The 27,874-nt window shown below is 40.7% G+C and overlaps 1 protein-coding gene across 1 annotated transcript in view; it reads right to left on the reverse strand.

Moving 5' to 3' along the window:
* The window catches only part of LOC4814891 (putative uncharacterized protein DDB_G0277255), a 119,070-nt gene that overhangs the window by 34,646 nt on the left and 56,550 nt on the right, over window positions 1-27,874 (reverse strand). Inside the window, exon 3 of the mRNA XM_033381694.1 lies at window positions 17,705-17,756. The gene's annotated coding sequence lies outside the window, so the exon portion shown is untranslated. The remainder of the gene's footprint in view (window positions 1-17,704; window positions 17,757-27,874) is intronic.

Here is a 27,874-nt window from a genome sequence, read left to right on the forward strand (position 1 = left end):
TTATTATCAACCGAAAGAACAGAAATATGGATTATCTGCCACAAAAATATACTTTCCACTGGGATGTTGCATCCACGATGACGACGCTGCTGCTGCAGGGCTGTGGCAAAGGTTTGATTAGCCTCGAATTCTCGCCCCCCCACTCCCTTTTTTTGATGTGTTTTATGGGGATTTTTACGAGTCATAAAATGCATTTCAACAACAGCTTGAACGGATCCCAGAGACAAGACATTCGAGTGGTGGCATTAATGTATTATAGTATTATTAATACTCCCCCCTCTCCACCTCTATCGCCTCTCCCTCCCTCCTTCGCTCTCCCTGTGAACTTTTAAACCCTTGAGTTATGCGGGGCATGGAAGATGGGTGCCTCGGGAGTTCATTGTTGGGTCGAGCAACTCGAGAGTCGAGCCCAATAAAATGTAATTAATTTGCCAAAAACTTTTCCCTTCACAAAAGCCAAAAGCCAATAAACCAAAAGTCGAAGACGGAGATGCAGCAGGAGGATGGGGACGGGGATGGGGATGGGGATGGGGATGCCAGGATTTGCATGAGCCAAAAAATCGGGTAAGAAAAGAAGGCCCGTCCCGTCCCGGCCCAGAAGCAGGGCAAACAAGAGAAAGGCCAACAGCTGCTCGACATAAAACTTATAGAAGCTGGCGAAACTCCTCCGAAAACCCAGAGACGGGGGGAGGGAAGGACACAGGGAAAGCGGGGGGGACACAGGGACAGCGGAGGGGCGGGGATGGGGGTAAGGCAGCAAGGCACTGCCATTGCTGCATTAAAAAGTTAATAAAAGTGGAGCATGCCACAAGTCGTGCCGCAATTTGCGGCAGCTGCAGCGGCTCCATGCCAGAAAGGATATGGATATGAATATGAGTAATCCTAGTGCCACACACAGCAGCAGAAGGAGGAGGTGGAGGAGCAGGGGGAGCAGCAGGGGGAGGAGGGGTAGGAGGGAGAACAGCAAAAGGAAAAGTCCTTGTGGATGGAACAAAACTTGTTGCTCTTCAGGTGGCATAAGCTGCGACTTTTGCACTTGCACTTGCCGCATTTGCTGTGGCAACTTCCTGCCACTGGTGGCACTGCCACTGCCACTGCCACTGCCACTGCCACTGCTTTCCTGCCACCAAAAGTAGCAAACAATTAAAATCTCCTCCAATGAGGATGTGTGTGCGTTCCAGCAGGATGTTCTCGGAAATGCCATATGGGGAACTTGCCACGTGGACAACTTGAGTGGATTTCAACGCTTGGAACGTGTGGAATTGAAGCAGGTACTGTTATTTAGAGCTGCATTTTCTTCGGGCTTCGTTTGCCCGGGGAAATCCCTTGGGAAAACCATTGGAAATGTTCCAAACTCTGACCTAGGCCCACAATTAGTTCCATTTTGTTCCACAAAACGTTGGAATAGTTCGCCAATGCAAAGGAGAGCGTTTTGCTTTGTTTTTGGAACCAAGGAATGGAACATTTACAGGAACTGGAACAAATGGAACCAAAATGGAACCAAGCTGGAACCAGTGGAACTATAGGAACACATTGGCTTAAAATATTGGCACGTGAAAGTGGAATGTGTTTCTCGTTGAAGGAGTTTCCACTTTTCAGAACAGACACAAACCGCAAGCCATAAATAAACTTCTGTCAAAATTTAAACCACAAGAATATCTGAATTATAGGAAGTATATATATACGGAAGTATATGTGTTCGTGTGTGTGTGTGTGTGTGTGTGTGTGTGTGTGTGTGTGTGTGTGGATGTTGCAACTAAATGCAACTCTCTGCTGGCAAGTGGCAAGAGCTCACTTCCACTTGCGGTTTCAAGGGTTACTCAACGCATGAAAGAGGACCCAAGGACCCCGAAAGACCCCTCCCTAAGACCCCGTAGAGTCGGCATCGGTGAAGGGTAGGAGGCAGGGTAGGGTAGGGCAGGCTAGGAGGCAGGGTAGGGCAGGGTAGGAGGCTGGGGCTGATGGCAAGCCTTTGGCTGTTGCCAAGGAGAAGAAGCTGCTTCTGGAGGCTGCCTTTCTCGTTGCACTTTAAGTAATGTGGCCAATTGAAAATGTCGAACAAGTGCCGCACACACACACACACATGGACACACACACACACACACACATGGACACATGTACACACACAAAATGCCAGCAGCAACGTGGAGCTAATTAAGAACGCATTAAAACGATTTGTGTGCAACGTAACACAGGAAGCAAAGCAAAGCAAATCAAAGCAAAACCAAAGCAAAGGAAAGGGGGGGCGAGGGGGCATCCCCCTCCAAGCCCCAATGGGGGGGGGCACAGATTAAGCGGCATAAGCGGCTGCCATATGGCGTTCTCTCCGTTCGAGGGGAGGATTATGCCAGAGCGAGAGAACGCCATTATGAAAGACAATTAACAAAACATTGAATTCGGTTGCGTGACCTCCAACCCTCCACCCCCCCGTGACGGAGAAAATCGCATAGAAGAGCGGACCCTAAGCTGATTAACGGATGGATCTACCCAACCGAAAAACATTCACATTTAACGAAAGCCAAACCCAAAGGCCACGACCAAATAATATGGCATGGAATGCCCTGCGATGCGATATATTTGTAGGATGAGTAGGAGATAGGCGATAGGAGACCAGCATCCAGGAGCCTTGAGATCCAGGGGGGATAGGATGATTTCAACCCGAAAGATCCTTCGAACTGCAACAAATTGAGGGCTTCGATGGGGCATGGCCTCTGTTTCCATAGTTTCCCTAGAAATACCCCTTTTCTAGACCCTCAATCTCTCACAACTCTCCAATTGCATGTGTCCTTTCGCTTAGGGGAACATTGCCAAAGCCTTGCAATGTCATTCGAAGGTGCTGCTGCTGGCTTCCAACGGAAACAAACTGGCAAACTGGCTATCTGGCAGATTGCCTCGTGTCGTCCTTGAAGGAGGGAGCCACTCCCCTCCCCCCCCCCCTTCCCCCTACCACCAAACGAGCAAACAATGCGAAACTTTGTGCCAGGCCATTAGAAATGTCCAACAACAAGTGGCCATCACACAAAGAAGGAGAAAAACTACTTGGCAGGGGGGCAGTAGAGGGCGGGGAGGGGAGCGAGGGGGGGCTAGAACTTAAAAGCAACTTTCCGTGCGAGTGTGTGCACAAATATTTTCAATTACAAATTGTATTTTTCCGTTTAGATAAGCAAAATTTATGGCAGGACTTGCTCCTGCTTCCTTTTTTTTTTGGGAGGGGGTGGGGGCTGGGGGAGCAAACACTTTTTCGCTTGGTCGGCGACGCAGTTGTAAACAACGAGCAAATACAACGAAGAAAATCACCGTAGAGCCAGCCGTGGCATCCGTGGCAGCCCCAAAGGAAGGCAGCAGAGACCAAAAGACGCCAAAAAGGAAAAGGAAAGAAAAACTAAAAGGAAAGGCAAAGAAAAAGGCAAAGAAAGCCAGGCGAAATGGCGTACAGATTTACAGAGTATTTTCATTTTACGTGCTTCTCGGTGGCGCCGCCAAATGTCACGTACGCAGACACCAGGCGGCGGCTGCGGCGGCGACGGCGACGGCGGCGGCGGCCAGGAAGGATGCAGGGCAGAGCAGGGCAGGGCAAGGCAAGAGGCATTCCCACTTCTTTTGCTCATATGTGTGGCTGTCACATGAATGCAATTGCCAACTTAATACCGAAGGCAAATGCAACAAACTGGACAGCCAGACAGCGCCCCTTCCTGCCAGGGTTGTCATCTCTTCCTATGTCTCTCTCTTGTTCGTTTCAATAGAATTAGATTGCAACTCTGTTGGCCTTAATGTGCGGAAGAAGGTGTGTGCGTCTGTGTGGGTATTATCGATATTTAAGTTATTTTCTCACATTTACATCTTGCCCCAGCACGTTGCACAGACACAGGAAATCACAAGAGAGGGAGTGGAGGAGGCCTGAAGAAATCGCATCGGAAATGGCTTCGAATCAGGGCAAAAACCCCGTGAAGGAATGCCCCCCAAAAAAGCCACTCTTTTATGTTCCATTGCCACTGTTCCACTGTAGAATGTGGGTTTCCACAAGTGAAAGGTCACCTTTACTTGGATGCCAGCAGCGATGCGGCAATTTTGAATGAAATGCAAGGAGGTTATGGTGGAATCTAGGCGGAGTCCACTTTTTAGCAAAGGTGGCGGCTCTTAAACGAAAGCGGCAGCTCTAAAACTTTTAAACGAAGGCAACTACTCTACAAAACAATTCAGAAGAGACCAAGGCAACTCTACAAATAAACTTTCAGGCCAAGATGGCAACTCTACAGCTACTTTTAAACTATTCAGCGACTGTGCAAACCCTACAGCTCATCAACAAAGGTGACAACTCTACAACTTTGCAACGCAGTTGAAAGGTTAAAGGTGCAAACTCTGAAAATCCATCACTAAGCAAAGAAAGCAACCCTACAGCTATTTAGGTGAAGGTGGCAACCCTAAAAACCCAAAGGAAGAGGCATCTGTAGAATTTTTATAAAGAGCTGGCTACTCTACAAGTGCCACTCTTAAGCGAAGCTGGCAACTCTACAAATTCCACTACTAGGCAAAGCTGGCAACTCTACAAACTCCACTCTTCAGCGAAGCTGGCAATCCTACAAACTAGACACTTAAGCGAAGCTGGCAACCCTACAAACTCGACACTTAAGCGTAGCTGGCAACCCTACAAACAGTACTCTTAAGCGTAACTGGCAACCCTTTTGTCCGCAATGCCGAGCAGCTTCCCTTTCACGGCGTAGCCGAGCAGCTATTCCCATCGTTCCATTTGCATCTTTGGCATCAACTTCTTGGCAATATTTAATGAGGAATGCTGCCATAAATACCAAACGAAAGAGGAAGGAGATGGAGAAGGAGGAGTCTTGAGGCTTAAGCCCAAGAATCGGGCGCTAATAGTCGTCGTGTCTGGGGTGGGGGCGGCGGCGACGGCGGCATCCAAACGTTTGGTGGAGCGTGTGAAGCCATCAAAAATAGAATTGACACGTTCTGTGTTGCCTGCTGCCTGCTGCCTGCCACACTGCTGTATGCCTCTTTTCTACTGCCAGATGCACGCAATGCGACAACAACAAGAGCATGCCGCATGCCCCATGCCCCCGTAATGCCTGCCTGCCCGACTTCGTTTCTTTCCTTCCTTCTTTGACCCCCACTTCGCCGTCGTCTTATCATAATGATGACGTTTACATTTCAATTAACGGAGAACAACATAATTGCAGCAGTCAAATTATATAATTATACACAAACAGCAACGAGAGGCACAAGACGGTGGGGCAGACGAAACGGGGGCAGGGGCAGCGGCAGGGGCAGGGGCAGAGGGGGGAGCACGAAAAGAGGGATCGTATCCCAGGGAAATGCAATGCATTATGCTTATGGGGCGGGCAGCTGCAACACAGCGCAGGTGTTGCCCCATGTGTCAAAAAATAATCATTTCGAAATCACTTCAGACAGAAAAGGCACCAGGCACCAGGCACAGGGCAGAGGGAGAGGCAGGGGCAGAGGGAGAGGCACAGGGCAGAGGTGGAGGGAAAATCAGTTAAAGATGAAAAATGCGTTCGCAAAGAGAGCGGAAGGGCGGCAGTGCGGCAGGGCGGCAGGGCGGCAGGGCGGTGGAGCTGTGCAACGAGAGCCCTGTCAAGTGTTCCTGGTGGTGGCATGCCCCATGTCTCCTGGTGCCGCACGCTGTCTTATAATTTCATTTCAACATTCAATTCAATGAAATGACGGACGGACTTCAAGCGGTTTCGAAGCTGTCAGAGGCCCACAGCTGCATTTCGTGATCCACACTGAGCGAAAAATCAAATAATCTTCCATCATCCTCATCTTTTTTTGGAGTGCATAATGAAGAGATGTCAATCAATATAAGATATCGAGGATATACAGATGTTCTTTAAAGGTATTCATATGATGAATCGTACTTTGGATGTTTCAATGGTATGTATATTTAATTTCATTAAATATATTTTTAATTTTTAATCACGAGCCAAATATTACCATTTATACAAATTGTTGAATATTTGTGGAATACTTTTTAATATTTTTAAACTTTTTTTATATTTTTAGACCTTTTAAAATATTTTTTAACATTTTTTTTTTACTTTTTTAATATTTTTAACCTTTTTTTAATTTTTAACATTGTTAAATATTTGTTTGAAATTTGTCCATTCTTGTTAATTTTTTTTAAATTTTTAATATGTTTAAACATTTATAGTTGTTAAAGTTTTTTACATTTTTAAACTTCTTTTTAATTATAAAATATTTTTTAACATTTAAAAAATTTTTTTGTAATGATTTTAACGTTAATAAACATTTTTATACCCGATACTCAAAATGAGTATTGGGGTATATTAGATTTGTGGTAAAAGTGGATGTGTGTAACGTCCAGAAGGAATCGTTTCCGACCCCATAAAGTATATATATTCTTGATCAGCATCAATAGCCGAGTCGATTGAGCCATGTCTGTCTGTCCGTCTGTCCGTCCGTCCGTCTGTCCGTCTGTCCGTCTGTCCGTCTGTCCGTCTGTCCGTCTGTCCGTCTGTCCGTCCCCTTCAGCGCCTAATGCTCAAAGACTATAAGAGCTAGAGCAACGATGTTTTGGATCCAGACTTCTGTGATATGTCACTGCTCCAAAAATATTTCAAAACTTTGCCCCGCCCACTTCCGCCCCCACAAAGGGCGAAAATCTGTGGCATCCACAATTTCGACGATATGAGAAAACTAAAAACGCAGAATCGTAGAAGATGACTATATCTTCTAGAGTGCAAAATCTGAACCAGATCGTATAATTATTACAGCCAGAATCACGAAAACAATTTCACTCTTTCTCGCTCTGTCTCACTCTAACACACAGGTTTCATGGTCGGTTTTGCCAATTGCAAAATATGAGTTCAAGGATCTCAGAACCTATAAAAGCCAGAACAACCAAATTTGGTATCCACACTCCTGTGATATCGGACCTTGACCGTTTCCTGTCCAAATTTCGCCACACCTCCTTCCGCCCCCGCAAAGGACGAAAATCTGAGGCAACCACAAATCTCAGAGACTATTAAGGCTAGAGTAACCAAATTTGGTACACACACTCCTTTAAGATGTCACTATAAAACGTATATCTCAGAATTTCGCCCCACCCCCATCCGCCCCCACAAAGGACGAAAATCTGTTGCATCCACAATATTGCAGATTTGAGAAAACTAAAAACGCAGAATCATAGATAACGACCATATCTATCAGATTGCTGAATCTGGATCAGATCAGATCATTTTTATAGCCAAAAGGAACAAATCAATTTGCATTGGCTACGCAGCGCCCGACGTCACGCTCAGACTGATTTTCTGTCTCTCTCGCACGCACTCTTTGTCGTGTCGCTTAATATTAGCGGCGTCTGCCGGAGGAGAGCCATACTGACTTAGTATCGGGTATAACCGTAGAGTTGCGGTGTCCGCAGCAACTCACAACGTTCCCCCTCGTTTTTTTTTAATTTTGTAACATTTTTTAATATTTTTAAAAGTTTAAAAGTGTTTTAAAATATTTTTTTTAAATTTTTCCATTTTGTTAGATTTTTTATTTTTTTTAATTTTTTTTAATATTTTTATATTTTTTAATGTTTTTAACATTTAACATTATTTTTATAATTTTTTAATAATTTTTAACATTTTTTACGAGTCACATATAATTGGTATGCCTGGCATGCATTGGTTTCCATTTTTAAATGGCATTCGCTCAGTCTTCTTTATCAAGAACTCCCCATAAATGCATCTGAAAGATATACAGCGACATATGGAGCATGTTTTAGGGCCTCCAAAGATCTATCACCACTTTTTTTAGTTTTTTGTTAGCCTTAAGACTGACAGATAGCAATGTCTTTCTTTGTAACGTTTTTGTCGATGCACAAATCTCTTTACTGAGGGATCCATTCCACCAAACCTCCTCAAATATATACTTTGAAAGCCTAAAAAATATTCTGTTGATTGAAATATAATGCAGCGACTGCCGTAGTTGCTCTTTTTTTTGCTCAGTGCATCGCACACGCACCGTTTGAATCATAAATGTCCAGCGATCGACTGACATTTGGCGGCGGCTTGTGGCGGCTATGAAAAGTGAGATTTTTAATTATTGTTTCCTCGTCAGAAAAAAAAGAGTCATGAAGGAGAGTGGTTCGAAACTGAATCCGAAGCGAATTCCCACAATGTAAATATAACCTGAGAGAACTTGACACCAGCCCAGAAAGAGACAGAGGGAGAGGGAGAGGGAGAGGCAGAGGGGGAGATGGGGCTCTCGATGGACGCATACACATACACACGCATAAATACATAATAATAATAATAATAATCTCTGCTCTGTTTGGTAATTTATTAACAGTTTCTGCCCCTGCTCTGCCCTCCTCGCCGGGTTGGCGGTTTCGCTTTCAGCGTTTTATTTCAATGCGATTGAAAGCCCTGTTGTGTGGCACCTGCCACGGGCGGGGGCAAAAAAAAAAAATCAAAAGCAAAGAAAAGAAGAGAGATAGAGATAGAGATAGAGAGAGGAAAAGCCATTTGCCAGACTGCTGCCACACGCTTCCACTCTCTGGGTTTTTGATGATGCAGCCAGGGCAGCGCATTAAACAAATAACGCCCTGGCGATATTTCATTAAAAAACTTAACGGCTCTGACAGCACGACGCGAGTGGAGCAGAGTGGAGCGGAGTGGAGTGGAGCGGAGCTCTTTGTCATAAAGTGGGGCCCATTGGCTAATGCCCCTTTGGCGTGGCAGCCATTTGATGGACCAACACAAGATGCATTTTAGCCAGAGAGGGAAAGAGAGAGAGAGGGGGAGAGAGGGGGAGAGAGAGGGGGAGAGAGAGGGGTAGAGACTGAGTGTGGCAGAGTGGCGTAAACACAGGATGGCTAAAGTGGCACAACTAATGCGATCCTAAATACCCTTCGAGGCGATTTCCAATGGCAATTGGCAATCAACCATCAACCCGCCATCACAGCAGGAAAGGAGGCAAGGAGTAGCGAAATTAAGTGGAGATTTCAAGGATTAAATGCCGATACAAAAATGCATGAAATATTCCACATTTACGCGTACATATACTATGTATATTTTCATTTATTTATTAGTTGTTTCATATTTATTATTTGTTTTTTTTTTTATTTATTGTATTTATTTATTTATTATTTGTTTTATTCATTTATTTGTTATTTTTTTTATTTTTTTTTATTCGTTTCATATTTAGTATTTGTTTTTTATTTATTTATTAATTGATTTTTTTGATTTATTTATTATTTGGTTTATATTTATTATTTGTCTTATATTTATTTATTTATTTTTTATTTGTTATTTTTTCATTTTAAATATTTTTTTATTTATTTATTATTTTTTTTATTTAACTATTATTGTTATAATAAATAATTAGTTTTCTTTATATTTATTATTGATTTTTTATTTATTTATTTTATTATTTATTCACCAGTTGAACAATCAGCTAGCAGTCGATTAATTGATTAATTGTGATTTAAATCACAGCTAAATTTTTTATTAAATTTAAAGTTATTTTGTCGCTAAAAAAAAGTTTACACAAGAAACGGAAACTTAAGGAAATATTCTATTTATGGCAGAGGTGAAAGGTGATTGTATCCATTCACCAAATAAAGCCTTTTATTACTGGGCAATTTGTTTTGTATCTGTCGCATTTATTTTTTATTCGTGGTTATTTATATTAGGAAATTAATTTGGGCACTTATGGTAATTTTATTTTTTTCCTTGTTATTCCTTTTAGATTAAAAAATAACCACACCAAGGATATTTTATTTCTTTACTTTTTATTTTATGAAAAATAAAAAATATACATTTACCAAATGTTATTCTTTTAATTCTTTTTGTCTTTAAATTCTTCAATTTACATAATTACAATAAAACCTTCCTTTGAACCGTACTGTAAAATACATATTGTATTTTTGGTAATTTTCCAAATTTATTTCCCTCAAAAATATTTTCTTTTCATTGAAAAAAAATGCCATCTCCTTGCACAAATCCTTTAATTTCCATAATTTTGTGTCTTTTGATTTGAGAACAAATGCCAAATCCTTGCACAAATCCCTTAATTTCCGTAATTTTGTGTCTTAAGAAACACACTAAAAAAAAAACACTTGTCTTGCCACAAAAGAAATGGATTTTCAATAATTGGAAGACCTCCTTTTGTTTTGTGTTTAAATCGATAATCCTGTATTTTGTTTGGCTTTCGCTTTGGGTTCATGATTTCCACGGTTTTCATGATTTTCCTTTGTGCTGTGTGTGTTCTGTTTAATTAGTTTGAAGAGCGGAAAAACAAGAAATGAGCCAAATGAAAAATGTATGAAAATAATCATTTTTATTCACATTTTTCGCCCCATTTGATAGTGAAATTATTGTTCGTTGGATACTCAGTATGGGTGATGGGGCAGGGGCAGGATCAAGCCGGGACTGCGTGCCGTTCACTTATGGGCACTTTATTCCGCAGGGTATCAACAGTTTCGAGCTCTCCAAAGCCACAGCATTTCCCCATGATATTCGTTGCTTTTTTTAAATTTTGGTTTATATTTTTTTTTAGTTTTAATTTTGTTTTTTTCTTTTTTGTTGCTATTGTTTTTATTGTTTAAGTTGAAAATATTCCGGTGTCAAATTGTAGTTTTGTGTTTGTGTTCGTGCCGAAGTGTGGGCGTTTTTGGTAATAGAATTTACGGTAAATTAAATTAGCCTGATTGCCGTATGCATTTTTAATGACATCACCTCAATACGGAGCCTCGTTTATATGCCCCTTCCCCAGTGTGTGTGTGTGTGTGTGTGTGTGTGTTTGTTTGTGTTTGTGCAATGATAAATTAATAAAATAAATGTTTATTACTTTTATTGCGGTTCGCCGGCGGCGGCCACTCTTGACCCCTGGCCCTTTTTCGGTATGGAAGGAAAAACGTAATGAAAATGCCACGGAAATTTCAATAAAAACTTTTTATGTTCTAATTATAGGCCAACGAAAGACACAGAGAGAGAGAGAGAGAGACGATGGCTAATAAAAATTAACGCCCTGTTCTGTACCTTTCGACTCTGTTTGTTTGCTTTTGGGCCATAATTTTTCTATTAGACAAATATGGGGGAGAGAGAGAGAGGTGAAGGAGAAAGAGAAAGAGAGAGCAAGAGATAGAGCCCGCAGAAGATGGAGAATGTTTGTCATGTGAGAGTGTAATAAATTTTATTAAAAACATACACAAAACAAAACGCATAAACGCGAAGGAGAAGACGGACAGACAGACAGTCTCAAGGTAGTCCAAGGCGAGAGGGGAAGAGGGGAGGAGGGCGGAGGGGAGGGCTGAGGGATCCCCGGTGGGTCTGGGTCTGGGTCTGGGTCTGGCACACATTTTTGGGTCATCATACGTGACCGGACGGACGGTCGGCATTGGAATGCCGGCATCCAACGACGGGACGCGCCCTGGCTCCACGCCGCGCCGTTCACCGGCCCCCAAAATTTTGTTGGTGTTCCCCTTTTCTCTTTGTGGCTTTGGCCACAAGAAAAAACAATAATAATAATGCTGATGTCCAGCTGAGACAACACATAAAACCGAAAATAAACAGCGCTGTGGGGAAAGAGAGGGAGAGGGAGGGAGAGAGAGAGAGATACAAAGTGCAGCTAGAGAGAGAAACACAACATTTCTCAAGGGAATTGTAGTCAAAAGATCAGGATTAAGCGGGAGGGAGAGAGGGAGAGAGAGAGAGAGAGGGAGTGAGAGACTGAGAGAGAGAGAGAGATACAGAGATAGGGAGTGAGAGAGGGAATACCAGAAGTTGCTAGAAGAAGAGTTGCCAGTGAGGAGGCCCGAGAATTCAAAAACAAAATGCATGTCGTGTGTCGTTTTTTCTGCCGTTGCTGCTGAAGTACTCCCAAGCTCAAAAAGCATGCCCACCGCTGGTTTGAAGTGAACTACGATATTTCAATCAACGATCTTCAAATTAACGGTATTCCCATTTACGAAATTCACATTTACGATATTTCGATATACAATATTTCCATTAATGATATTCCCCTTTACGATATTCCCATTTATGATATTCACATTTACGATATTCCCATTTACAATATTCCCAATTACGATATTCCTATTAACGATATTCCAATTTACAATATTCAGAAGTGTTAGATTACACCAAAAGTACATTTACGATATTCTTGGAATATTCAAGGCGACAAATGAAGGAACTACGATATTCCCACACATATGTACATATATGTATGTACGTTATTCGAATGCACGACGATATTGGATACTAGAGTCCACCAATCGCAATGTTACGATATCAAAGCCAACAAATCACAAATATTACGATATGGGTGTCGTGTTTAAAGGAAATCAACGACATTCAAGAACACGACACTCAAATAAAACGATATTGGGACTCAAGTTTTAGAAGAAAACGATATTGTCACGATATTCCAGGGGCAACCACCCAATGAATAGTCACGACATTCGTGTAAATACATTGAGAGTATACGATATTGGGGTTTTTTGTGCATTCCAGTCTAACAGATGGCCAGCCTTTGTGCCGATGTCCATCTGTAGGCCTCAGTTCTGGCCATATCCATGGTGTCCTTTCCTTCTGGTTGGATACTCCTTTATTTTTTGGGTATGGAAATCTCATATATGCTGCGGGTTAAGCCACTGCGTGAGAGGGTAGAGACAGATTTCTCGAAAAAGTACCCACACCAGCGGCCACCTCTTGCCGGCTTGTGGCATGCGGCGGAGGTACACGGGAAAAAAAAACCCCCCTGTTAAGTGTGGCCAAATTAATGGACATTGAATGAAGTTGACCGGCCTGTCATAAAGCGTTCCATAATTACTTTTCACACCAGGCGGCAAACGTGAACCCGAACCCCAACCCCAACCCGAACCCGAACCCCAACCCGAACCCCAACGAATGACTAACGATGAGAAAAAAATAAAGCAATGGAATGGGGGGAGGGGGGATGGGGGAAACAAGCCCATATTTATCCACGACAAACAACAGTCGGCAGAACAGAGTGGGGGGGAAAAAAACAGGAAAAAAAACGCCAAGTATTACAAATAAACAATCATAAATTTCAATAAATTTCTATAAATTCTAAATGAAAGAAAGAGTTGTTGTTGTTGCTGTTGTTGTTGTTGTTGTTGGTGTGTGCTGTTTGATGTCTGCTTATGGTCTTAGAGCAGGAGACAGCCAGTCGTGTTGCATGCCGCATGCCGTATGTCGCACGACATTCATTCGTTTTATTTATGGCACAAAATGACAATAAAATTTAATAACTTTGACACAATTTAATTAATTTCGATTTTTCGAAAAATAAACGACACAAAAAAATGTTTACATTTCAAAGGGCAAGAGTTCTATATACTATATATATATCTATATGCATATGCAAAAAGCTAAATTGAATTAAAATTCAACGAGTGGGCAATTTACAAAATTAGTTTTTGGGGAAATGCAAACAGCAGCGCGAGGGGGTGGGGACGGGGCAGAGGGATGGCATTGATTCTACCATCCGAACCGAACAAATTGAAAGGTTTTCCCAAAACCCATCAAATCGAGAATTAGTTTTGATTTACCCTCGAATCGTATCGGTTCGAATTTTAACTTTTGAGCAGGATTCTTTGGGATTTTCATCATCAATCAAGTCTTTGCTCTGTTGTTCATTGATGGGGAGTACTCGATCTCATTTCGATCTGTAATCTTCCTGAAACGTCCACATCTGCTCTAGAAGAATTTACCGATTTCAAAACGTTTCGTTAAGGCTGGAAAAAAACATATTTCACTACCATTTCATAGCCGATTCACTACCGCTTCAGAGCCGCTTGGTTGACGTTCGAATACCTTTTTAAGACCGGGTTTTTTTGACTCTTTTCATAGCCGATTAATAAGCGTTTAGTTTCCATTTAATTTTTTCATTTCATTTCGTTACGTTACCGTTTCATCAGCTGTTTTATAACCGTTTCATCAGCTATTTTTTAACCCTTTCATCAGCTGTTTTTAAACCGATTCATCAGCTGATTTTTAAGCGTTTCATCAGCTGTTTTTTAACCCTTTCATTAGCTTTTTTAGTACCGTTTCATCTCCTGTTTTATAGCCGTTTCATCGACTGTCTTTTAACCCTTTCATCAGCTGTTGTTTAACCCTTTCATCAGCTGTTTCTTAACCGTTTCATCAGCTGATTTTTAACCGTTTCATCACCTGTTTTTTAACCCTTTCATCAGCATTTTTTTAACCCTTTCATTAGCTGTTTTATAACCTTTTCATCAGCTGTTTTTTAACCCTTTCATCAGCAGTTTTTTAACCCTTTCATCACCAGTTTTTTAACCGTTTCATCGGCTCTTTTTTAACCCTTTCATCAGCTGTTTCTTAACCGTTTCATCGGCTGTTTTATAACCGTTTCATCAGCTGATTTGTAAGCGTTTCATCAGCTGTTTTTTAACCCTTTCATCAGCAGTTTTATAACCGTTTGATATCCATTGAATAAAAGTCATTTTACTGAGAATTCATAAATAATTTATGCCCTCAAAGACTATTTAAAATAGGTTTGAAATAATGCAAAAATATGTTTGGTTTTTAAAAAGACTTTAGATCAGAAAAATTCCAATATTATGCGATATAATTCGATATTTTATGTATCGTTTGTAATGGAAGGAACGATTCGCCTTAAAAAACTAGACCCTTAAGACGATAATATCCTATACTTTTCTATTTAGAGGAAATCCAAGTGTTTGTTGTTGGATTTTCGCAAGAATTACACAATCGAAGCCCCCATTCGAATAACCTTGGGATAAAGAGAGAGCGAAAGAGAGAGAGAGAGATCCAACCTGCAATCCGTGACACGTGAAATCTCTCACAATTTACAGAGTTATTATAGTATTTTCTACATGACACTGTGTGTGTGTGTGTGTGTGTGTGTGTTTGTCCTGTCTGTTAGCCAGCGAAAAAACCGCAATTGAAATGCAAAATATGGAGACCTCTGCTCCTTCTGAACAAAAAACATGCGAATAAATATAAATATTTTGAGGGGGAAAAAGTCAAAATTCAATGATGGACAAAATGTAAAGCGTATGGAAATTAATTTTTGAATGCAGTCTGGAAATGAAAGGTCCACCGCCTACCCACCAAAAAAAAAAGAGTGTATCGCCTTTTAAATTGTGACAGCATAAAATAATTGTTAAAGGCCCAAAATGGCAATAAAAATCAATACAGAAAATGGGGACAGGGGACAGGCAGGGGGGATGGCCAAGGGGGAGGTGTCAAGAGTCAGAGTCAAAGCAATTTGCAATGCACCAAAAGTCCAAAAACCGAAAACCAAAAGCCTCGCAGCAGCAGCAGCAGATTTCCCCCGTGTGCGTGTGCCTGTGTGCGTGTGTGTGTGTGTGGAAAATTTATTGATTTCCATATATTTATTTGTGTAAAATGCCATAAATTACAATTATTTAACAGGGCCGTAAAGTCAACGCTTCCCGGTCCTATCTGTGGGGGGGGGGGGGGGGGGGGGAGGGGTCTGGCGCCTCGTTGGGTCAGTAGTGCACAGCTCTGTCTCTCTCTCTCTCTCTCCCTCGCTCTGTCCCTGGCTGTTGCCTCTTGCATAATTTGTTAGCCAAATTGCAACTCAACAAGCCAGGTACGACGACGAGGATAGTCCAGGATACCAGGACCCTGAGACCCTGGACAAACACAAACACATAGAGAGGCCTGCCGCCTGCCGCTTGCCACTTGCCGCCTGCCGCCTGCCGGTAAGGCTCATCAAATATGCAAAATTCTGCAAGTCCTTGCAACAATCACAATTAGGGATGAGGCGCCACAATTGTCGGAGGCACAACACTGCTAATGAAAACAGTGACTGGCGAAGGAAAACAGTGACTGACGCACGAGGCGCGCATGCTGGGCCGCGAAATGAAAGGAAAACAAAAGATACAAGATACAAATCGGATAAATGTTTAAACAAAATGTTGAATAATAGTAGAATTCCAGAAACTTTCAAAAACTCGAAAAACTCGAGAAAAACTTTCGAAAAACTATCGAAAACTCTCGAAAAACAAAAAAAAAATACAAAAAAGTTCAACATTTTTTTTTTTTTATTTGAAATTCAATTTACGTTATGTGTTGAGCACATGAAACCGATGCTAAACGGTTATGAACCAGCTATGAACCGGTAATGAACCAGTTATGAACCAGCTACGAGCCGGTAAGGAACTAGTAATGCACCAGTAATGAACCAGTTATGAACTGGTAAGGAATTGGTTATGAACCGGCAAGGAACCATTTATGAATCAGTTAAGAACCAGTTATCCACCAGCTATAGAACAGTTATGAACCAGGTATAAACCAGCTATGAACCAGCTACGAACCAGCTTTGGACCAGTTAGGAACCGGTTATTAGCCAGTTGTGAACCAGTTACGAGCCGGTAATGAACCGGTAAGGAACCAGGTTCAAACCAGCTTTGATTCAGTTATGAAGCGGTAAAGAATCGGATATGAACAAGCTTTAAATCGGTTATGAATCAGTTATGGACCACTTATGAACCGGTAATGATCCAGTTATGAACCGTTTATGAATCGGTTATGAATCAGTTATGGACCACTTATGAACCACTTATGAAACGGTAATGATCCAGTTATGAACCGTTTATGAATCGGTTTTGAACCGGTTATGAACCAGTTTTGGACCAGTTATCCACCAGCTATGGACCAGTAATGAACCGGTTATGAACCGGTTATAAATCACCCCTTAAAATTGTCTGAAATCGTTTGTGAAACGGTTATCTCTCACTTTCCACGAAGTCATGAATATTTTCTGCACAATTTTTGCCTGGCATTCCATCGTTCCTTCACGAAATTACTACAGAAATTCACAGACAGTGTGCCTGTATGCCTGTGTGTGTGTGTGTGTGTGTGTGTGGACATCTCTGGTCATCGCTTGAGGGCCATAAACCGTTTGCTGTGGCTCCCCTCGCCGTGCCCCGCCAGGTACCTGCCTGCCTGCCTGCCCTGTCCTGCCCTGATCAATCGCTTGGTCATTTGTTGGCTGCAAGTATCTGTATCTGCATCTGTATCTGTATCTGTATCTGTGTGTGTGTGTGTGTGTTTGCAGGTGTGCCTTGCCTGTGTTTGTGGAGACTATTATGTCCGAAGCTTATTAACTGCGGGTCTCCGAAAATGCAATGCAAATAAGCAAATGTGTAATCAAAAGAACGATTTTCATATTTAAGATGGCAATTGGTTGAGAGGCTCAGTGGATGGCCAGGGGGTGGTGGGGTGGGGGGCGGTGGCACTACAGAATTGGCCATGCACTTAATTTGGCAATTGTCTATTTGCAGGTCACACGGAAGGAGAGACAGCGACAGAGACAGAGAGAGAGAGACAGAGACCTCTCATGGAAAGGGAGGAGTTGTTTCTTACATCCACAGAAGCCTCTCCTCTCTCCCACTCTCTCCCTTTCTCTCCCTTTCTCTTTGTGCGTATGCGCCTGTCTTTGTCATTAATATTAATTTCGTGTTTAATTTATTGTAATTTACGTGCATTTGATAAATCGTGTTATTATAATCAGTTGACTGGAAACGTGAACCGGGAGGCCCGGCCCCCACAGGGAGTCCTTCTGGCCCTCACTGCGCCCTGGCAGTGGGCGGTGGGAGAGCCTCGTACCTAAATGCCAATGACAGCTGTCCGAACAGACCTTTGGGTGGGAAGGCGCAAGCGGGTGGGTTGGCACTTACCTTTCATTCAGCAGGAATCGGCACCGACTGGCTCAAAAAACTTTAAAAAACCCTGAAACGAGAACGGGGTGGAGCGTAATCAATAAGGTGGAATAATCAAAGTCCTCAATAGGTTATGAATAGATTGGCTGCTTAGGGGTATTCAAGTAATTCCCGCAAGACCCACAATTACGGGCTACTGCTGCGGGGAGGGGGGGGATATATAGGCAGGACTATTTGGTAAGGGGAAGTCGACTGGTTACTCGGTCAATCAGTCTTTGAATCGCTTATGAGGCAACAAATCGAATGTTCCACAGCACAAAAATTCAAATTTAAATCTTAAAGACACTTTTCCAGAGCGGTACTGAAACGGTTATGCATCGGGAACGAAGTAGTCATGAAACGGCAAGAAAAAGGGTTATGAAACGGCAACCAAACGGTTATGGAATGGGAATGAAACCGCAACGAAACGTTAATGAAACGGGAAAGAAACGTTAATGAAATGGGAACGAAATGGTCATAAGACGGCAACAAAACGGTCATGAAACAGGAATAAAACGGTCATGAAACGGTAACGAAACGGTCATGAAACGTGAACGAAACGGTCATGAAACGGTAACGAAATGTTAATGAAACGAGAACGAAACGGTTATGAAAAAGTGACAAAACGATAATCAAACGGGAACGAAATGATCATGAAACGGCAACAAAAAGGGTTATGAAACGGCATGCAAACGGTTATGGAACGGGAAAAAACTGTTCGTAAAATGGAAACGAAATGGTCATGGAACGGGAACAAAACGCTCATGAAACGGGACCCAAAGGTTAATGAAACGGGAACGAAATGGTTATGAAACAGCAACGAATTGTCATGAATCTATAACAAAAAGGTTATGAAACGGCAGTGAAACGATCATGAAACGGGAACGAAATGGTCATGGAACGGGAACGCAACAGCTATGTAACAGAAATGAAGCGGTCATGAAACGGGAACGAAATGGTCATAAGACGGCAACGAAACGCTCATAAAAACGAACGGCAACGAATGAGGTGTGATACGGGAACGAAACATTAATGAAACGGAAACGAAACGGCTATGAAACGGGGCCAAAACGCTCATGAAACGGGAACGAAATGGAAAAACGATGATTAGAGGCTTTTAGGACTCATTTAAGCCAAGTTCTGGGGAACCTACTTCTAGAAAACCCTTCAAAGAAGATCTAACACTTGTTTATTCCATCCAAAAGTCCCTGCAATGCATTCCAATGGCCAGAGCCAACTAATATTTATGAGAGCCCCTCAAGGGGAGGGGGAGGGGCGGGGGGGGGCGGACCACAGACCCAGGGTTGTGTCTGGGTTAATAAGCATTTCGCCTTGTGCTTCTCTCATGCGAGAAATTCGAGAAATGCGAGAAATGCTTGAGGACAAGTGTCGCATAGTTTTCTCCTTTGTGTTTTTATGGGTTTGGAATGCATTTTTATAACAAAATAATTATATTTATTCCACATGGGAGAGACAGAGACCAAGGGGGGGAAGGGGGGACGGGGGGACATTGCAACACAAAGCGCATTCAAGTCGAAGTAATGCAAAAAGCGGAGAGGAATCCCCCAAATCCCTCCCCCGACAATCCTCAATCCTCCTGCCAATACAGATTTCCATTTATGCCACCCCCCCCCCCTTCACCTCCCCGTCCCACACCTTTTCTGAACATAACGGCGACATCCATTACACGCAACAACAAAAGGCAAAATGGCGTCTGGGGCGACAATGTGTTGCTGCATGCGTGTGTCCTGTGTTGTCGTTGGAAATTATTTTTATTATTTTACACAATTTTTATATGGAAAAAGCCAAAGAATGGAACAGGGCAATGAGCAGAAAAGGGAGAGGAGAGAGGAGAGCCCTGGCCATGGATCGAATCCAAACGAAGCGAAAACAACAGACTACAAAAAAATAAAAAAAAAGAATGAACTTTTTTTTTTTTTTTTTTTTTTTTTTGTTGTGTACAACACAAGGCACATAAATATTTAGTATATTGTTGTATTTAATGAGATTTTTGAACTTTTCCATAAGCGCCTTAAGCGTTTTCCAGCTCTCTGTCACTCTCTCTCTCTCTCTGTCTCTCTGTCTCTCTCTTTGTGGGTGGAAAACACTTTACAGAAGCCACAAAATGTGGAATGAAAAAAATAGCCAACAGAACAAGAAAAACCAAACGGACAAGTTTTCCCAGCGACAAATGGGAAAATTCAAAAGAGGACTAAAGGAAGAGGCAGGCTCCAGCTCCAGTGAATGTGGGGGAAAAAACACCAGAAGATACTGAAAGACACCTTATATAATACTTAATATCAAATATATATAAAATATAAAATAAATACGCAAGAAAATATTAAATTAATACTAAACAAATTTTATACTGGAAAAATTCTTTTAAAAATACTATGCATACCAAAAATATTGCATTAATTTAAAAAAAAGGTAAAAAAAAAATACCAAATGATACTGAAAGAACCTTATATAATACTAAATATATACTGTATAACATTAAAAAAAATACTACATACTCAATACTGCGTACTCAAAAAGTATTAAATTAAATACTAAACCAATCTTTATACAAATATACTACAAATTTAAAAAATACTGGGGAAAATCTTTAAAAAATAATATACAAAAATTAATGCATCATTTTAAAAAATCCACACAAAAAAATATTAAGTAATACTAAAAAAAATACTACAAATATAAGAAATACTAACACTTAAAAAAGACTTTAAATAAAAATACTAAAATATACAGCAACAAACATACTAATCATATACATTTGTAATATAAAAGTAGAAAAAAAAATAATAAAAAGTTTTCAAAATAAACAAAAAAAATTATAGAAATATATGGAAAAATGCAACAAACCCCTTTAGACACCCTCCCTTTCTACCTACCTGTATATATAGATATCTTCCCTTATTACACACAAAAAAACTAATTAAACCTCAATTTCCCGAGCAACAATTGACTCAACTGATTTCCCCCCCTAAACATCTTCATCTGGCACATAAAACATATCGAAAACTCCCCATTTACCATCTAAATGTTGTACCATATCACACGTTATGCCATCGAACAGCCGAACATCTACCGCCAACAAAAAACATCTTGATCTCTCATTAAAATATCTCAATTTTCTGGCATCTTTTTGATATCCCACGATCTAAATGACTTCTAATTGCATTATAAAGACAAAAAATTCCATTCCCCTAATCGTGGAATCAATTTATTGTCATCACATTTAAGAGCCCATTAGTTAGATGACCGATAAGATCTCTCAGATCTCGGAACCCTAAATCTCGAATGCATTTGTCATTCAAAAAACGAATCAGAGCAGATCGAAAGACCAGTTTCGAGACCTCCTCCGCTCATGTGTGTGTGTGTGTGTGGGGAAAACCGGTGGCAAAGCCCAAACCCAAAGCCAAAGCCTCCAACGCATTCATTAGTTCTCATTAGAGAGACACAACAAAAACAAAATAGAAGAAAGAAATATCAAATCCAAAACCGTATTCAAATGATAAACAAAACATTTTTCAAGACGCCATGGGGGGGATTACCGGTTCTCTAATGAACCTCCAACTCCATTAATGGAATGCAGAAAAAGAAAAGCATCGAAAGAAAAGGTTTTTCTGCCGGTGGGTGGTCGAAAAACTATCCACAGTTCCAGGGGATCCTTTTGTTTATGGGAAATTGCCACACAATTCTTTGGAGAGGTCTCTGAAAATGAATGTATCCTTTCACTTATGGGAAATTTGCTTGAAAGCTTGTGTATTGGACAATAAAATGTACAAAATGTGTTTGGAATTGGACTATTTTTCCGTAAATCTGGTGAGAAACACCATTCCGTCTCTCGTTTTTGGGGTTGAACTATGGAGACCCTAACATATATTTTCCCTTAGAGTTTTCATGGAAATACCAATCCGAATACGCCCTTACAAACAGACAATTAAAGGCCTACAAAATGCACAACTTTCACGTTTAACATCACGCTTTATTAATGATGCAATTGAACAGGCAAGGAGGAGCCAAGGAGGGAAAAGCATAGGAAAACTGTTTAGAGCAGCAGGGAAAATCCAATGACATAAGCGTTTAAATATGAGAGCATGAGAGCACCATAAAAACGAGAGCGTGGCAGACACAAAATGCAGGCTGTGCCGCGGCTCCAGAGAGGGTCTGAGAGGGTAGGATATACAATATACTCGACTCGTCGCTGTACGCGTATGTGGGGCACAAAAGCAAACATGTGACATATGCGGCAATTAATGCCGTTAATTATTTAAGTTAACACCCAAAAGCGACATGCACAAGTCAAATAAATAAACACGCAGCAGGGAGCCGCCAAGAGCCACCAAAAAGCCAGAAAAGCCTGAAACCCAGAGACCAGAAAAGCGCCAAGAGCCAAGCACCGAAAAAAATATATAAACCCCCCACGCGTTCCCCTCCCCCCCTCGTCGACAAACCCCTAAAAAGAACCCATAAAATGTGAGGGGCTTCCACTTTTCTCCATCCACAAAAACGCCCCAACAATTAAGGACAATGCGTACTAATTTCAAACGAAAACTTCACCACCAAAAAAGGGAAGGCATGGGGGAACAAATTTCAGAGAAACCAAAAAACCAAAAAAAAAAAAAAACAATATTTATTTAATCGAAATAAAGGAGAGATCGAAACGAATCTTAGATGCCCTCTAGGCGAAGAAGTCGAAACAGATGTAAATCCTAATCGAAAGAGAACAATTTTGGAAGGTTTTTTTTCGGGCTATATCCCATCGGCCCATCTCATCGAATGATGCTTTTATTCCCCTAAGCGAAAGGACACATTCGTTAAGATCTAAATGGAAAAACGAAACCATTTTCCAAAAGGAATACGCTACTTAATTACTGAAAAATACAAACAAGCATATATAAAAAATAAAGAACAAAATACATTTTTTTAAACAAAATAGATTTTTTAAAAATCAAAATAAATTAAACAATATTAATAATAAAATTTAAAAAAATTATAAGTTAAATTAAAACAAAAATTTTTTAAATAAAATATAAAATTAAAAAAAAATATAAAATTAAAAAAAAATATATGAATTAAAAAATAAACTCAAATTAAAAATAACAACAACAAAATTTTTTTGTAATAAAATTTATATAAAAAAGACGACAAAAAAAATTTAAATAATATATGTATGTATATATAAAAAAATAACAAAACAGAAATTGTAAAAAAACAATCTTCAAAATAAAGGAAACAAAAAATTGTAAAAAACAATAAAATAAATTTAAGAATAAAACAAATAAAAATTGTAAAAAATAATACAAAAAAAATTAAAATATAATAAGAAAATTAAATTAAAATAAAATAAGAAAATTAAATTAAAAAGTAAAAAATAATTTCAAAAAAATTAATATCAATTTTTTTAAATTATTCAAGATTACAAAAAGCCCTGCAAAACACACAATCTAAATAAAACGAGAATACTGAAAAATTATATAGTAAAATAAATTTAAAATTCCATTAAAATTCAAAATTCAAATAAACAGTTATGGGCAGGTCCAAGCAGGTCCAGGCCTACAGATATCATAATTATTTTCGAGTCATAATAAGTGCGATTATGGTAAAGCTTTCAATCCATTGTATATTCCACCCGAATCGATTTCAAGCAGTTTAATCCCATTTATCATCAAATAATGATCGAGGCAAAGATCCCACGAAATAAAATATCCAAAAAAAAAAAGAAGAGGCAATCGGGGTGGGGTGGGGGGTAGGGAGGTATTAATAATGATTTTGATTTATAAACTGCCGCAAAGGGGGGTGGCTATGCGTGCCACAAGCCAACGGCAGGAGGGGGAGGACTGTTGCCACATAAATAATTTACACACACCCCACCGCATACCCCTCCCCAACCAAATCATCGTCCTGCTGACATAATTTTGTGTCCTTCCCCGAATTAGGGAGCAGAGGTGGATAGTGGGGTCTGCCGCATGTGGCATGGGGCAGGGGCAGTGCGTGGGTGTTGCAAATGCATAAGCAAACACACACAGAGAGAGATAGAGGAGAAACTTTAGCAATTTTGTGCAACTTTTTGCTGGCTTCCACATAACAACAAATTTCCTTCCTTTGTTGGAATTTTTTCCAAGGAAATTATGTGTTGTTTTTTTTTTTTTAGAAAAACAGGAAACGACAGTGGATGGGTGGGTGCTGCAGGGGAACTAAATTTGAGCTTAGGTCAAATCAAGTTGAACTTTTTTCGAATCGAATTTTGCGTAAATATTTTGTTTAAGGTTTCTGCCCTCAAGGAAGGTTTCCCACCAAGGATGTATCTCCGATCTGGGAAGCCTTTTGCCCCCAGCTTAGAGAGGGAGAGGGAGTGGCTGTGGCTGTGGCCTCCTCTCAATTAAAGCCACGTTTTTCTTTATTTTTTTTGGGTAAATGTTTGCCACTTAACGGGCGCATAAAACGCCAATAAGGCCCTGGCTGGGGCTGGGACAGGGGCAGGGGCGCAATGACGATGAGCATATGATTTTCAATTTTTGCCACAAATTCAGACAGACAGAGGAGGACAGGGTAGGGTAAGAGAGAGGGCCACAGGGAAGGAGGACAGGGAAGGGGGAAAGAGAGGCCCACAGACAAGGCCGAAACTTTTTCCCAGTCTCCCTCTCTAACTTTGGGGCATGCCACGGTAGTCCTAAAACCCTCCTCGTGCCTCTGCTCCTGCTCCTGCTCCTGGTCCTCATTCACAGTCAACCGTTAAGCGCCATTAGGCGGCTGTGCAGACATTAAAAACAGCTGCCATCCGCGTCTACATTCGAGGGCCACACTCTCGAAGGATACCCTTGACTGGGGTCTGATGGAATTGTAAAACGGCAAAGAATTACCTGCGAATTTCCTGAGTTTTCCGATTGAAACTTTGCCCAAAACCTTTCCTTTATGGAACGTTCAACAATCGTTTTATTTACACAAGAAAATCGTTCAAAACTTTGCCACTTCTCTTTAGAAAATCACATAAAATCTTCCCTATATCTAAAGATACATCCACTATATAGTCCCACACAAAATCGTATACCCTCTAGGCCTATTCTAGGGTATCAAAACAGTTGCTATCCCACACTCGAAATCCTTGTTGTTGCTTTTGCTGTTGAGGCAGTTTTTTTTTTGTTGTTGTGCGGCATGTGCTTGAGAGGGGATCTATTGCAGTAGGCGGGGCAGGGGGGGTGGACGGAGGGAGGATACCAAAAATTGCCTGTTTATATTCGCAGCGACAGCAAATTTTATTATTATTTTTGTTCTTGACAACGACAACAGGACGGGAACAGAAACAGAAACAGAAACGGAACGAAACCGAGCAGGGGACAAGCAAAAGGACATGGAACATGTCCAGGATATGCCCCCCATGGAGGGGGTGTATTAGTCAAATGGAAATGCTCTTTGGGAAAACTCCAAGAATGTCATTAAACTCAATATTTTGTATATTGTTACGCAACATCAATAGAAAATTATATATATTTTTTTGAGAATTTATTTAATGTATTTTTTGTGGCATTTTTTCTTTAGTAATATTTTTTGAAGGTATTATTTTTTTTAAGTTTTTTGCAGTAAAAGTTTTTTAGGATTTTTAGTATTTATTTTATTTATAATTTTTAAGTATATTTTCAGTATTTTTTATATTGTTGTACTAGTTTTATAATTTTTTGTTTTTTTTTTTGTTTTTGGTATTTTATTGATTTTTGCGAAATTTCTAAGAAAGTCATTAAACTCAATATTTTGAGTATTTTTACGCAGGAAATTGTATTTTTTTAACATAAATTATTTTTTAGAGTTTTAATGGTTTTTGTATTTTTTGTAGCATTTTTTAGTAATATTTGGAAATTTTCAATTGGAATTTATTCTGTAGCATTAATTATTTTTTATAGAATTTATTAAATATTTTTTAGTATTTTTTTTGTCAAATTTTCTTAAGTAATATTTGAAATTTTTAAATTTTGTTCAAAGTTTTTTGCATTAATAGTTTTATAGTATTTTTTAGTATTTTTCAGTATTTTAATAGTATTTTTCTAGTATATATGTATATGTTGTATTTTTATTATTACTTTTGGTTTTTGGTATTTTTTGTATGGTCTTTTGGGTACTTTTTTAGTATTTAATGTCCAGCTGTAACGTCATATACCTCCAGACACAATCCATTTCCCCCCAAAAGACAAGAGAGGGTATCATTTATTTGATTTTTGTTTAGCCCACAAATTTATGCCCGAAACAAAAATTCCATTTCCCGTATATATTTATTTATATTTTTGTTTTGTTTTTTTGTGCAAATTTTGCAAATTTTCTAGAGGGGGAATGCGAGTCAGGAATCAGAATCGAAATCCAAATCAAAATCAAAGTGGTTGCTGCTGCTGTTGTTGAATGTTGTATTTGCCGCATAGACAGAAATTCCCAATGCCCCCCCCCCCTACTATGGGGGCATGGGGCATGGGGCAGGGAGTTGCGCCGACGCATAGCGCTTAGAAGTTTTTCCATTTTTTTTTTCCGTCTTTCGACAGCGCGCCTCCAATTAAAGAATAATTCATTTCAATTGAAGTCAATCAAAAGAAATTATTTCACGCTTAATCAATTAGAGAGGAACGGAACGAAACGGAACGAAGCGAGGGATACATTTGATGGGGAATCCAGACGAGACGACACCCCAAACAAAGACCCAAAAGAAACAGAAAGAATTCCATGTACAGAGATTCATTTTTCATTTGCTTTAATCAGAATACATAGCGATCCTCCTCATCATTATGATATATGGGTGCTTGAGCCCGGTCTTATATATCTTTTTGGGGAGCGACCGCCAAGCAAATTGATTCCCAGTGGGGTGGAGTGGGGTGGGGTGTTGAAAGTGTCCCTCAGTGCCCCGGAAAGTGGCACTTGAAAGACGCTTAAGCTTCGCTTTCGATGGCTTATGAATGGCAGCCACAGAAGTGGATCATGCGGCATAATGAGGCTAGGATTTATGGATCGCAACCGAAAGTGGCACACTTGAAGGCACTTTGGAGGGGCCAAAAGATGATGGCATTATCAATCGAAGCACAACAAATGCAATGCAAAATGCCACAGAAAATCCCCATAATAGCATCGATAAAAGATACATTTTCCATTCCTTTTGTTGGGGGTGGGGTGCTAAAAGTAACTAAAATATATACTAGAATCAGCCGCAAAACATCTTAAAAAGTATTTATAGCTGGGAGAACTTATGGAGGGTGCAGGGGGAGTGCAGGGGGAGTGCAGAGCGGCATGTCGTAAACAATTTTTTCGCTTACGCAACGCCCACCCAAGTGGCGACACCAGACAGGCAGAAGGAGGCAGCTAGAGCTAGGGTTGGGGCAGAGACCGAGGGGCAGGGGGCAGGGGGGCAGGGGGGCGTCACATTAATTTGTCATTTTGCGAGTGTGTTGACGACGGGGGCACAAATGTATAAAGAGTCGGCGGCAACTGCGACTGCGAGTGCGAATGAAGAAGGCAACGGCAAAGGCAAAGGCAAAGGCGTGGTAAATAGAAGCCACATCAAGTGGCATGCCACACACACGCACACACACACACACACACAGTCCTACATGGCAGGCGAGGAAACGCTGCAGAAAAGTTGCACTTTTCCCATTTTTTTTTGTTCTTTTCTTTTTTTTATTCCTATTAAAATTCTTCGTTTTTCCCCCGCTTTCTTCTGTTGCGGAATTTGACTTTGGGGGCAAAAGAAGGAAGGAGTTGCACACACACACACACACGCACACACACACACACAGACACAGACAAAAAGTGTCACAAAACTTTTATGGTGGCCCTGACACGTTGGCGGTTGTCCCTGCCCCTGCCCCTGCCCCTGGGCCTGCAACCTTCTGCCCATCCCTCGTCCTCCCCCTCCTCCTCCTCCGGTGGTTGCCACTGCCACCGCCGGTTGCCGCTGCCACTGCCGCTGACTTCTTCCGTTGCTGCTACTTCATTTGCCTGTGCGCTCATTAAAAAAGTTGCGACACATACAAATGCATACACTGAGAGAAACAGTGCAAATGTTCCCCTCAGCAAACGGAAACGGACCGAGGATGGTGCGTAACAAACAAATTAATAAAAAAAAAAATTAATACAAAAAAATACAAAATAATAAAAAACAAAACACAAAAT

Source organism: Drosophila pseudoobscura, chromosome X, assembly GCF_009870125.1.
Source record: "Drosophila pseudoobscura strain MV-25-SWS-2005 chromosome X, UCI_Dpse_MV25, whole genome shotgun sequence".
Classification (NCBI taxonomy): Eukaryota; Metazoa; Arthropoda; class Insecta; order Diptera; family Drosophilidae; genus Drosophila; species Drosophila pseudoobscura.